Source organism: Athene cunicularia, assembly GCF_003259725.1.
Source record: "Athene cunicularia isolate RWA chromosome 5 unlocalized genomic scaffold, athCun1 chr5_part1, whole genome shotgun sequence".
In the NCBI taxonomy this organism is placed as follows: Eukaryota; Metazoa; Chordata; class Aves; order Strigiformes; family Strigidae; genus Athene; species Athene cunicularia.
This window is the reverse complement of record NW_020799101.1, coordinates 7,295,387-7,308,829: the sequence shown is the minus strand read 5'-3', so window position 1 is coordinate 7,308,829 and position 13,443 is coordinate 7,295,387. Positions and strand designations below refer to the sequence as shown.

Below are 13,443 nucleotides of genomic sequence, written 5' to 3'. Positions count from 1 at the left end.
CCCCGGTAAAACAGTCTTATTAAATGTACATCAAAAATGTTATGTGTGCTAGGATAGTTCAGTAACTTCTCTCTGTTTTGGAGCAATTGTGGAAATATGAGACTGTACCTATAGGAAGGGCAAGGAGTTATTGCTGTCTGCAATAGGCTGGAGGAAATAGTCGGGAAGGTTACCTCTGTAGCCAGTGAGGAGGTCAATATTGAGTATTTTTCATTCTAATTAGGATGTTGAACTGAAGTACTTAAGCTGTGGAGCATTTATGTGAGAGGTTTTGATTGTTGTTTGTTGAAAGGATCTGTTAATGAAGTGAAAGTGAAGTCGGTTTCTGTTGTGGATAGCATTGGAAACCTAATTTAAAAGTTGTATGGAAAATAAAGCTTCTAAGGCTTATAGACAGTAATAAAGCTTCTAAGGCTTATAGACAGTAATTCTGCAGGAATATTAGCTTTTCTGTTGAGGGGGAAAAAAAAAACCCCATAGATATACATTAAATGGAGCTGAGAGGAGACTAGCTAAGTATAATAAGAGTGAACAATTTAGGTCACAGTTTCTCATCACTTGTACCGGCTGTGGAAGTATCTCCTTCAGGTGTGTAGGAAAAATGTCCTCAAATGCTTTCAAGTGACACTTCACTCCTTGGTATGTTTCTATCCTAAAGCCATTCTAGTTTGTTCTGGAGAACTGGTCTAAGATTAGAAAACAGCTACAAGAACTTGAGGAAAAACTGCAGACATCACAGGCAACAAGATTACTTTTTTCCCTATTCTGAAGAGCAGATTACTTGAATTAAATAGAAGTCCAATTACTAACAAATTGCTTTCAATCCTGTGCAATTTAGCTTTTTGGTATCACTTGCTGTTAAGCTGATAGATTCTAATAGCCTTCCTGAGGTAGCCTGATTGTTTTTTAAAAAAAAACCTTCCTGCTTTAGTGGGAGGCTATTTGTGTCCTTGGTAGTTTAATTCCCTGTTCTGCGAGACTGGTTTGCATGAGTAGTTCCGTTGACTTCCAGAGGACTCTGCATTCAGGCTCCTCAGCATTGGCTTGGATGCATAAACCAGCCTCTAGTCTGTGCTAATTTACAACTCAGACTTATTTTAGTCTCCAGCTTTTCAGGGTGTAAAAGTAGCAGTTCCAGACTTGCAGTATTTGTAGCCTGAGTGTCACTGTGTGGGCCTAATGTTAAACTGACGTTATTTAAAAGTAAGTGTTATGCCTGTAGTAGCCAACACAGACATTATTGAATGCTAAACATGTTTTATGTTCTGTAGTGCCAGTAATTAGCTATTAAAATTCTGTATTGAATGTTCTTCAGGCAAAAAATATTAACTAAGCAATTGTTTCATTTACTTTGAGAAATATTTTACACTATTGATTTTCATGTTCTGCCTAAAATAGAGGTTGCAACATTTTTGTACTTCCTTTGGAGCTGAGATTGCAAGGGTTTATGGAGCCATGTAATTCTTACGGTATCCCAAGGAAGAAATAAATTACACAGGATTTGTACTCGGTCTTAAACCCTTCAAGCACTTCTGCTGCCCTTCTTAATGTAATTTGGCATGTTGTAAATGATGCAGATACTGAATATAGTGGCACAATAAGTTTTCTTTTAATATTTTAATTCAATTATTATATTTGACTGTTTTGTGGTTTGTTTCCCCCCCAATAGGTGCAGGCAAAACACCGACTTTAGGAGGAGGATTCCACGCCAATCTGGGAAAGGAGTCACGAGCACAAACTCTACAGAATGGTACTTGCAAGCTTTAGTCTTGTTGAAATGACTTCTTATTAATATTCTTTTATTATTATTCTTATTAATATGGTTGATTACAAATAATTTAAAATTTTGAATGTGACCTCAAAACCTTGGCAGGCCTCTTGTTATTCAGTAGACAAATCTGCCTAGTGCTGATCTTGGTGTGCTCTCATTTGGTTCTTATACCTGATTTATGAGGTCAGGTATCTGGCTGACAAAGGGTAATGGCACCTGACAATACTATTGTAGTTTAAAAGGGCTTTTTCAAGGTTGACATGCCCATTGCACATTTTTATTATCTGTTAACTTATTGTGGCTTTTTATTTTATCAGGTTTCATGGTTCTTGAAATGCTTTATGCATGTTTATTTTTAAGTATAATTGTTCAAATGCTTTGTTTTTGTGCAGTATAATGTGAGATAATACATATTTTTCTGCACACTTTATAGTAATCATGTGCTTAATACGACTGTTGAACAGAGAGGGGAAAAATGGAACAAAGATTTTAGTGTCCAGAGGATATTTGGATAAATTCTGTTATTACATGCTATACATTTTAATTGAATTCTATATAATCCACACACTTTAAGGAGAGTGAGTAAAATTACCTTTTATTCCAAAACCAGGCTGGTCTTCCAGTTTCAGTTGCTGTTACTCATATCGATGCACAGGAGTTGTCATTTTTTGTCTAATTAATAGTTTCGTCTCCTGACTCTTGGAGATGACAGCCTATGGACTGTCATATCAAAGACTCAGAAGCTGACAAGGGACCAAATTAATCAGGGGATGTAGATAGGTTTTACTGATATGGTGCTCATATCAGGTGGATGTTTCGGATAAAGGTATTTTCCTAAATTAAAGTCTTATACTTTCAACTAAAAACCAGAAAATGTTATTTGCTATAATGCCTGCATAGGTATACAAAGAATAGGATTGATCTGGTATTATGTCTCCATCAGAATAGAAAGGTTAAGATTGATCTGTGTTGTTGAAATATAGGCAGATTGCTTTACTTAGCATTATTCAGCTGATTTATGTACAGATTTTTATATACAGAATGTTTTATTGTGCTGTTTGTACTGAACAGTATTGAGCCCTTTGAGACTGTCCTCACTTTGTGTGAGCTAGTTTCAGTGTCAGGTCCAAAGTTACTATCTTACGAGTTTTAAAAACGTATGTGTAACATGTAACCTCTAAAAGCAGTGGAATAAATCCACTAGAATAGCTTGTATGGTTAGTGAAGTTTGTCTTTAAATGAAAGCACTTTAATCAAAACTGTAATTTTGTACAGACCTTGTAAAAAATAAATTGGCTTGTGGTGCATAAGGACTGCCCAGTTCCTTCTCTTTAATTGTAGAAAAGTAAAATGCTGTCCTATTGTTTCTTGGAGTGTTTGAATCCTTCAAAAGCCCTTTTGATTATGCTGAAAGGTAATCGCAGTTAAAGACAGTGTAGGCGTTTTTCTGGAATCTAAACTTGGCTTCTTTCTTGCATGAGTGTTTGCTGGGGAATATGTCTGAGCATCTTCTTTCCCACAGCTTTTGTGCGTGGCCCCCCCCCGCCCCAGTCATACACAATGATCCTGACTTGGCTAAAGTCTGTCAGCATCATATACAAGAAATTATAGTTGCTTTAAATGAAATTATGTCCCAAACAGTTTTGAAATGGGAAAATAATGTCTTTTTGCCTATACCTGTCTGAGGCTTTTTATGGGTTTTCCTCTCTTTTTTTTTTTTTTTTTTTTTTTTTTTTTTTTTTCTGTGGCCCATCTGCATTTGTCATGCTGCCAATCTGTCTCTGGGAAAGTTCATTTCAATGAGCTAAGTGATGTTCTTGCTCAGTCCCAGGCATGACAACAGCATCTGATATTTCAGGTAGAGCAATTGGTCTTTGAAAAGCTTTTCTTTCCGCTGCTGTATAATGAGCTAGTTGTCTGCTGCATTTAATCACACTTTTAGCTTTACATAGTTTTTAATTGCAAATTGAGCTGTGGCAGTGAACTTACAAAATCTCACCCTGTCACTGTGTGCCCATGATCATGGCTTTTTTTTTTTTGTGAAATAATGTTAATAACCCTTGTGCTTAGTCTTGAAAGTGTAGCAAGGTAAATGAACTTACGTGTATATTTTTCAAGAAAAAATATGGAGGTTGTTCATTGAGTAGAGTTGAAGTGCTCTGATAGTTGACTGTATTAAAAATGAACAGTTCTTGGAGTGCTATGCTGTCTGATCAGAAAAATGCTGAGCTGCTTATTTATTTATTTGCTAGTACTACTACGTTGGCATTTCCAAAGTTAACTCTGGCTGCAAATGAACTGCTGAAATGAGCTCCAGTGGGGATGCTGGTGCAGCACAGCTTGTGAGCATGCTTCAGGAGGTCTATGCCTGCATCCTCCTGATGGCTCTTGGGTCAGGGCTCTGTGCTATCTTCAGTAGTGTAAGCACATGATTTTCTCCTGTGTGGTGCTCTGTACCGGCTATTGCTGAAGGGAAGAACAGACTGGAAAGCAGGGATGGGCAGCAGAGCCCAGATTGCTCTGGAGGTGGTCCCCAGCGTATTTGAGAGCAGCTGAGAGTTGTGTGTGTGTGTGGTCTTGGGAGCCCTGGCAGGTCTCGCACTGTTCCTGGTCCGCTTGCCAGCAACCTGCAGGCTTGACATGATGCGGGGAAAAGTCCAGCAGTGGAGCAGGGACATGCTGGGTTTTGGGTTTCTTTCTGTTTTTTTGGTTTTTTGTTTTTGTTTTTTTTTTAAGAAACCCCTCCCCCTGCTTTCCCTCCCCTTCCTCGTGTAGTTTGGGCCAGATTCTCCCTTGCTGTAATGTCTGTCTTTACAGGAGAGGTGAAAGGGATGTGATCTGGGCTCGCTGTCTCTTCCTTAATCCCTAGCAAAGCAGCTGGGGTTGGCTGAACATATGATGCTGCTATTTTTTGAGGCTGTTAATGAAAGGATGTTTAGGATTAGATGAAAACCAGTTTTTCTTTACTTAAAGTAATAATTTTTCTTTTTTTTCTTTTCCTCCATTCTAAAGTGAAGAAATGCAGAAGTAAAATCTCCCAGAAACTGCTCAACAATTCTGGGCTCTTCTACAAAATCATTTTGTGCATTGGTGCTTTTATTTATTTATTCGTATGTGTGTGTGTGTGTATACACACACACATATTTGCTCTAGACAAAGCCATGGGCAAACCCTAAAGATTTTATAGTTTCCAGGTTTGTATAAGAATTTCTAATGCACAGAACTGGTCTCCCTTATCACACATGCCTTTGCTGTATGTTTCCTCGCTATTTATAATGCGATGGTACGTGGCAGTTCATAGCCTCTGCCTTTCTTTGCTGAACCAGCTGATGTTTGTGGGTGTTCGTTTGGGAATTGGCTGCTTATAAAAACCGGAGTCTTGTTTACACTAGCTAAAATATTTATGCTGGAAAGACCTAATACTGTTGTATTTGTTCATAATCAGTTTGGTTTTCAGTGTGCAGTTCCGTGCTAATTGAGTGTGCTAAGCTCCACAAGTTCAGCGAGCTCAGGTCCACAAGATGCTTTGTATCTGTTCAGATAGTGCTTATTTTTGTAGTAAAAATCTGAGCATATGTGAGACGATGCGAAGAATTGTTTCAACTTTAAAACAAAGTTTTTGACAGAATAGCCAAGCAGTTCTGGTTTTGTGAGAAAGAATGGATATGGATAAAATATGAGCTCAGAGAGGGGACCCTTTGACAAGACTTCTTCCCCTGTTGTCCGAGCCTCTTCTAATTGCCACAGTATTGCCCAACTTGCATGGCTACTTACAGGGCTGAAATGCAGAGTTCTGTCTCTTTAAATCTATTTTACAGCTCTGCGCTGCATTACATAAACTCTCTAAATAGCTGGTTTATTCTTGTTTCCTTGCAGGCAATCTGCTCTTGCTATATCCATGTCAGAGTCGTAGTTACAAGGGAGTTGTTCTTGACTTGGAGCTCTGATGCTTTCAATAGTCTTCAGTGGCCAAAAAGAAAAGGGAGAGGGAAAGGAAGGTCAATGGCATGATTATAACTTGAAAGCTTCAGTTGCAGATATTCAAATTTGGTTTAAACTAAGTTTGAAGATTGCAGCTGCATCTAGCTTAATCCAATTCCTGAACTGTTGTGCTGTGTGTTTTTTAATCATTTCTTTAAATGAATGTGTGTTTTCCCTCAGTCCTCTTAATACCAAAACATAGCTAACAGTATTTTAATGATAAATGGGAAGGCATTTCTGAAGATGTTCTCTAATGCATTTTTGATTGTTTACATTTAAACTATTTGCTTAATTCTTTAGCCTTCGTTGTCATCACTAATTTCATAGCTGGTTTATTACAAGTGATTATGGAGGTCTCTACTTCCTGCCAGAACTCTACAGTGTGAATTAGACCAGGACAATATATTATACATGTGAAGAACAGAAGTATCCAGAGAAACAGAGAACACTATTTAACAAAACTAAAACAACAAAGGAGGAAAGGATAGTAGAATCTTAGAATAATTTAGATTGGAAGTGACCTCTGGAGGTCCATAAAGTGGTGGCTTTGAAGTTGCATTAAGCTGCTTAGGGCCTAGTGCAGCTGAGCTTTGGGTATTCCCAAGGAAGGATATGATACAGTCTCCCTGGACAACCTGTTTTCTAATGCTTGACCACCCTCACTGTGAATAATTTTTTTCCTTGTATCTAGTCAGAACTTACTTGGATGAAATGTGACTCTTGCCTCTTGTCCTTTTGCTGTGCATCTCTGATGATTCTGGCTCCAATCTTCTTTATAACCTCCAGCTGAATAGCTGAAGAGAATGAGACCTCTACCTAAGCTTTCTTGTATTAAAACTGAGCAAATTCAGCTCTTGGCCTCATACCATGTGCTCCGGTCTCCTAATCACCTTAGCAGCTCTCTTCTGGACTTGTTCCAATATGTCAGTGCCTTGTCTTTGCAGAGGACTCCTGAACTGGACAGAGTACTCTAAATATAGTCTCAAATGCTGAACAGGGGATAATAATCACTTCCCTTGACCTGCTGGCTACAGTCTTAATAATGCAGTTTCAGGCTGCAGTTAGCCTTCATCACTGCAGTTGGGTTCTGCTGAGTCATTTAATCTTTTTGTCCATGAATCTAGATGCTTTTCTGCAAAGCTACTCCCTAGCCAAACAGTCCCCAGCCTGTGTTGTTGCCCTGAAGTTCTTCTGTCCCAGGTGCAAAGAAACATAAATGCATTTGCCTTGTTGAACTTCTTTCAGGTCGTTTCTGTGGCATCTTAAGATTCTTCTGAATAGTGGCTCTGCCCATCAGTGTATTGACCACTGTCCCAATGTCATGTTGTCTTCAGGCTGGCAAAGAGAACCTCCAGTCCCACCATCCCTGTTGTTAATAAAGGCATTAAACAATATTGACCTTGGTATCAATTCTGCTTGTAAGTCTGGTTAAAGTGCTGACCACTACCCTTCGAACCTGGCCAGTTTTTCACCTGACTAAGTTTACATGTCTAGTCTGTATCTCCTCAATTTGGCTACTAGGGTACCAAGGGATAAAGATGAAATAGGATGAGGGAAGAACAGTGGTTATTCTTTACCTTAACTGTAGTGTGGCTTTTATTGCAGTCAGGCATGATCTGCCCTCATTAAATCTGTGCTGGCAGTTCCTGGTAACCTCCTTACCTTTTCTGTGTCTGGAAGTGGTTTCCAGGTAGATCTGTTCCATACCTTCCAACAGGCTGAGGGGAGGTTTAAATGAGCCCTTGCTCAGTATTCATCTACCATAGGTAATGCTTCATCTCCTCCAAACTTGCATAGAGAGAGAGACCTGTGAGACCTGAGAACACATTGCAACAGAAGACCAAAAAGACTTGTGAGCTGCTATAAAGCCAAGCTGCCACACACCCTGCCTGCTCAACTTCTCTGCATCAACATGGAGTGTCCTTGTGCTTTGGGGAGACTGTACTTGAAGACTGACCAGTCAGTCCTCCTGGCCCCTTTGGCCTTCATTGGCAGTACCTCAAGGGCTCCTGCTTACCACTTTTCTGAACAAACTGAAGCCCGCCCTGTGAAATCCAGGGTTGTCAATATGCTACCCGTCTTTCTCATACCCCTCAGAATCTTAAACTTTATCATCTCAGGGTTGCTGTAACCAAGCCTGTCATCAAACTTCATATTCTCCACTACTACTTCTTTTATAGAGAATGGTAGATGTATCACAGTGCTTCTCCTACTTGACCTGTTCCTGATATGCTCTACAAGTCCAGGGTATTGCTTGTGCCCCACTGATTCCCTTATAGCAGGTGCTGGGGCGGTTACAGTTCACCAAGACATCTTCCTGGTGTCTAAAGAAGGCTTCATCTTCAAGATCAGGTGGTCTATAGCAGGTGCACTGATGGTGTTTACTTTGGCCTTTCCTGTTATCCAGATCCAAGGCCTGTCACTTGTTTTTTCAGTGGAGCTTCACACATTCATACTGTTCATTTGTGTAAAATGAGTTCTCCTATCACCTTTCCTGTCCTTCTTGTGGAGTCTGTAACCATCCCTCCCATGACTCCGCTCACGTGAGCTGTTTGACCATGTATCTGTCATCCCCCACTGAATTTGTAGTTTTGGAGCTGAGGATAGGCTTTGAATTGTTCTAGATTGTTTCCTTTGGGTGCGATGTTTGACTTTTCCTTTATCAGCTCCTCTGACTTTGATTTCAGTAACAAAACTTCTAGTCTAGTCTCTGCCATTTTTTTTGTCTTTCATGCTTGTATTTCTGTTACAGACGAAACTAATCCTAATCCTCTCATCTCCACCTTCAGTTAGTACCCTATTGGGTTTTTTCTTGTTGTCTTTTAAACTAACCATTGCTTAAAGTTCGGCTTTTCTGGTTTTGTCTTGTATCCTCCTACGTTTCTGTACTCAATAAAGCTCTGGAAAACTTCCTCTTTTAGCCAGACCATTGCTTCAGTTCTGCTTTCCTTGGTTGGTCTGCTGTCTGGTTCCTTATGAGTCCTTTGTTATCATTAATAGCTTCTGTCTCATTTCCTTCATATTTTCCATATGATGTGTTAACTTTCTCCATCTCTTCTTGAAGGAGGATAAGGGGGTTCTTCCCCTTTTCATTTGAGATGATATTACATGTTCTTTGTGTGTGGGTGTGTTTTGTTGGGGTGGGTTTTTTTCAGTTGTTGCTTGAAGTGCAACCTTTTGCTTTGGTAAGCTTCATTCTGAACATATCTTTCATCTAGTCCCATGTCATGGCTTGAGCTAGGGTGGCAAAGTTTAGATGTCTGTGAGCTCGTCATCCTGAACTCCTTTCAGGGTCTCTGCATAGAGACAGACAGATTTAGGGTGTGATTAAATTAATCTGAAAGGAAGTCAAATGACTCATTCTCTTTAAGTGTCTGTTTCTTTTCACTCACTGAAAGGAAGTCTAGATTGACTAAGCTCAGATGCTCATCCCTGAAGATAAGGGTGATGAATCCTAGGCTTTTGTGTCTGAGTTTGTGTATCTTCTTGTCGATACAGACTTAACATGGCCAAAACTACTGAATTGTATCCTACTGTTCTGCCCTGTTGCATGTTAACAAATCTTAAGTTTTCTCCCTTTGAGGGCACTCACAGCTTTCCCTCCTTCTGTCTTGTTGATCCATCCTCTCCAGGATCTGCTAAAACATGGATGTGTCCTAGCCATAACACTCACGTATTTTTCTTGCGCAAGTGTCTCTTGACTTTCATTGCTCTTCCTCTATGATCAGAACATGCTCCAGAGCCAGAAAAGCAAAGAAGTTGTGACCTGGGATGTTAAATCTTCAGTACCTTAATATCTTCATCAAAGAATTTTAAAAGGAATGTTATTTTCCCAATCAGTTTGCCCTTTTGCATTTGTTATCAGTTACATACCACATAATGGTTCAACAGGGAACTTTTGGTGTGTTACTAGGCTGTTTGTGTTTGAGCTTGCTGGAACCTCTGTGCTTCTGAGGCTTACTTGAGTGTCAGTAGGTATGGGCTTTCCTGGACCTCTGCTTTGATGCAGGCTCTGGTAAGTCACAGAATCATAAGCCACAGCTCAGATACTTGAGTCCCTGATGGCTGACCTTCAGCATATCTCAGTAGCTTACAGACCTTTCTCAGAACTTCAGCTTTCAGGGTTTGCAAGCAACTTGACTAATCAGCAGACTTGAAGAGACAGACAAACCACTTATTTAAGAAAAACAAACAAAAAAACACCTCAGATTGGATGATCTGCGACAACCTTTTGGTTATGCATTGATAAATTAAGTTACTACTAGAGTACAGATTTGAAAATTTTTTTTTGTTTTAAGCCTTGGCTATCTTTATGTTTTGGTAGGGAATGATGAATAAAGTATCTGTCTCGAAGATGCTTTTGATGCTCTGCTTGTCCTTACAATGACAGTATCAGAGAGGAAGATTCCATGTCTCCTTTAATGAGAATTTGTTACATTTCTAATGAAGAGGATCTGGGATCATTTAAGTAAAGAGTAGAATATCTGCTGGAGGTAATATAATGGTAGGATTTTGCCAAGAGACTGACAGACAGCTTAAATCTTTGAGTACAGCATCCCACCCCGTTGAGATATGTGAATCAAGATTTGCTGGTCTGTTTTATTCTGTTCCTGTGTTTGCTTAGCCAGAAAAGGGAAGAACTAGAAAAGGCACTTCTAAAATTCCTTAGAGGTGTTGGTTCAGTCTTTATGTGTTGTTACTTTTTCTTTTAATTTTGAAGATTGTCCTTGAAATTGAAAAAAATAAAGAAAAAAAATGCAGTCTTAGTCAAATGAGTTAACAGATGACTGTGTTAACTAATAACAAAAAACATTTGTGTGTTCAGCTGCTTTGAATTGGCCTGTTTGTGACTCAAGTTAAAGATGTTTTTCATGATTCCTTTGCTCTGTCTCCTGTCTCTGCTCTGTCTCATAGTTTATTAGCTGGCTGTGGGCAAGAAAACTCTTGTGCCAGGGAAGCACAAATCTCTGCTTCATTGTAAGAAACAAAAGAATAAATGCCTTCTAAAATTCTGTCTACTTGTCAGATTTCTTGCTTGGATATTAGAGTTTTGGTTTTGTGTATCTTAAAATTTCTCCCTCTTAACTGACAGTTTATATATGACAAGAGTAAGACAATATATATTATGTTTGTGGAATTCACTGACGGAGATTTATCTCCCTACAGCCTTGTGTAAGTAATTGGAACCTGTCATTTCTTTCGAGAGCAATCCTTTACTTAAAGACAGTTCACCTAGTGGGCTAATGTCTTTAAAACATTGGCTTTTTATAGTACCATTCACAAGGAGATGAACTTGGATATTAATAGGTCTGCCTTCCTTCTTGTACAATGTTGCAGAAAACAGGCAACTGCCTCTCTCCTCCTTCCTCCCCCTCTAGTAATGTCTATAAAATTCTGGGCTAGTAATCTGCTTCTTCTAACAAGCTTTTGAAATAAAACAGTTTAGTTTTGGGATGTTGTTAGACAAGCTTAAAATATACTTCAGGTAACATAACTTTGGTTTACGTTCCACGTAGCTGCTGTTGTTTTTTTTGATAACGGAAAATACGTATGCCACTGATATGGCACAGGGCTGTCTTTTAGACGTTCAAGCATGAGTTTTGAAGTGTTTATGTCATTTTACAGGCACTGTGTTTCAAAACCTGAGAGGTAGAATGTTGTTTCTTTTAATGCTGTGTTCTCTGATTTCATGTGTTGCAAGTGACTTTTGTTTTGCTCTATGAAATAAATTGGAGAGCTGATGATGTGACAGTTCAGGGAAGCTTTCCCCAAGCCTGAAGGTTTACGTGTGTGATTTGTTGGTGGAGCTATTGCAGTTTTCTTGGAAGATGGCTTTTCTTAACTAACAGCCGTTAAACTCCTGGATGCTCTGTAGGATTAACAAATAACAAAAAATTCAGTATCTGTGTACACTGTTTTTATAAGGGAGACTATGATTGATCGACTTGTGTTCTTGCACACCCGTTTGTACTCATTTCACCTGCATTTTGCGGCTGGACATGAGTTAGCTATGATCCCAAGCTGCCTTCATCTCATTGTGGCTGATGGTCTTGGAGGAACCAGCATGTCTGGTGTGGGATACAGGTGGCATCAGCTCAAGCGTGCCTGCAAAAGGACATGCAGGCACATTGTATTCCTGTTGTAGGGCTGTAAAAAAAAAACCAACCACCTGCCCAGGAACATCTGGCACCGTGTCTGTCATCTGTCCAGGGGTAGCTGAGGGAGCGATGTCAGAACAGCTCACGTGCTGATGCTTCTCCACAACGTTATCCCCTCATTCCTTGTGAAGAAGTGTGTTTGTAGCTTCAGTTGTCATTGCTGCGTGATGTGTGGACAAGTGCTGCTGTTGCATATGTTACTCAAAAGCCACTCAGGCAAAGACTTTGCTACTCAATGCCATTGTTACAACAGTCTTTCTGGGGCAAATGCAGTACACTGGTGGAAGACGAAATGTAAACATAGATATTAAATACAAAGGAATAGAAACTACAGGGTTCTGTACCAGGTATGGAATGTGTGTTCAGTGGGAGGGTCCTGTGTCTAATACAGCCACACCAACTAATTTATCAGCACACTGACCTATGTAACCCCTGCTCAAAAAAAGAAACCAACAAAAAACTCAAACCCAAACCCTGGTGTCAGCCCAAACCAGAACAGCACTGTGCACACATGCGGGTTATTTTTAACCGGGATGATTGATGTGCTGGGATTTGCTGCACTCCCAGTAGGTAGTTGTGTCAGCCCAGAGAGCTGACGCACTGCAGTGTGCGGGCGGGAATGAGATGTTGTGTAAGGGGTTGGGATCTCCTTTGCGTGATATTGCCATCAGAAGCCTTCATCTCGTAGAGCTGCAGCTCCAGACTCCAGTTCCATGATAAGCATCTCTAATAGCAAAGCCAGTTTGATCGCAGCTTTTTCCATCCCTCAGCTGCCCTTTCCCATTCCCCTTATCCAAATATGCTGGGCCTTAGCTTAAGCAATGTGTCTGTTTTACCAGTACAGTGAAAAGATCTGAGTTTCATGAGCAAAACGAAAAAATAAAGAGAATCAACCCCCTTTTTTTTTTTTTTCTTTTTCTTTTCTTATTTCCCTTTGATCGTTTCACTCCTCCACATGCCACCACAGAGTGGAGGAGGGAATGGATGACGTAGAGATGAGCACGAGCCTCTTAAAGTAGCTTTGCAGTAAGGGGAGTCTGAATGCAGGACTGTATTGTGAGCTGCTTTTTTTTGTTAAAAAAAAAAAAAAAATTATTTAAACATATTTATAACCTGCTGTCCTGTTACGTTTAGTCCTGCACAGTCAGAGTGAAGGAAGGTGTTTTCTGTTCTTTTGGCTTGACTTAATATGAGTGGGAAGCTTTTTAGAAATGTTCTGTTCGTTGACTGCTGCTAGCAGATGGATGCTCTCTGCTTGAAGTGCCTCAGGCCTTTATATCTTCCGTTTTCTCCTCCTTCCTCCTCCCAGCACACACCCTGGAGTGCTCAGGCTGTGCTAATTTGGTCGCAACTTAAAAAGGAGTGATGAAGAAATGCTCAACTCTAATAGAATTCTTGTTGCTCGCAATGTCTTTAGGGAGTACTTTTTCATTTCAGGATCCCTAAGGTTTTTGCCAGCAAAGCTTGTTAGATATTCTGCAATACTTTGCTGGAACAGCAGTAAAATTCTTAATGATAGGACCAAAATGCTAA

General features: G+C 39.8%; 1 protein-coding gene across 1 annotated transcript in view; it reads left to right on the top strand.

Moving 5' to 3' along the window:
- Window positions 1-1,674: 1,674 nt before the first annotated feature.
- The window catches only part of BRF1 (BRF1, RNA polymerase III transcription initiation factor subunit), a 160,523-nt gene continuing 148,754 nt past the window's right edge, over window positions 1,675-13,443 (top strand). Inside the window, exon 1 of the mRNA XM_026849030.1 lies at window positions 1,675-1,750. The gene's annotated coding sequence lies outside the window, so the exon portion shown is untranslated. The remainder of the gene's footprint in view (window positions 1,751-13,443) is intronic.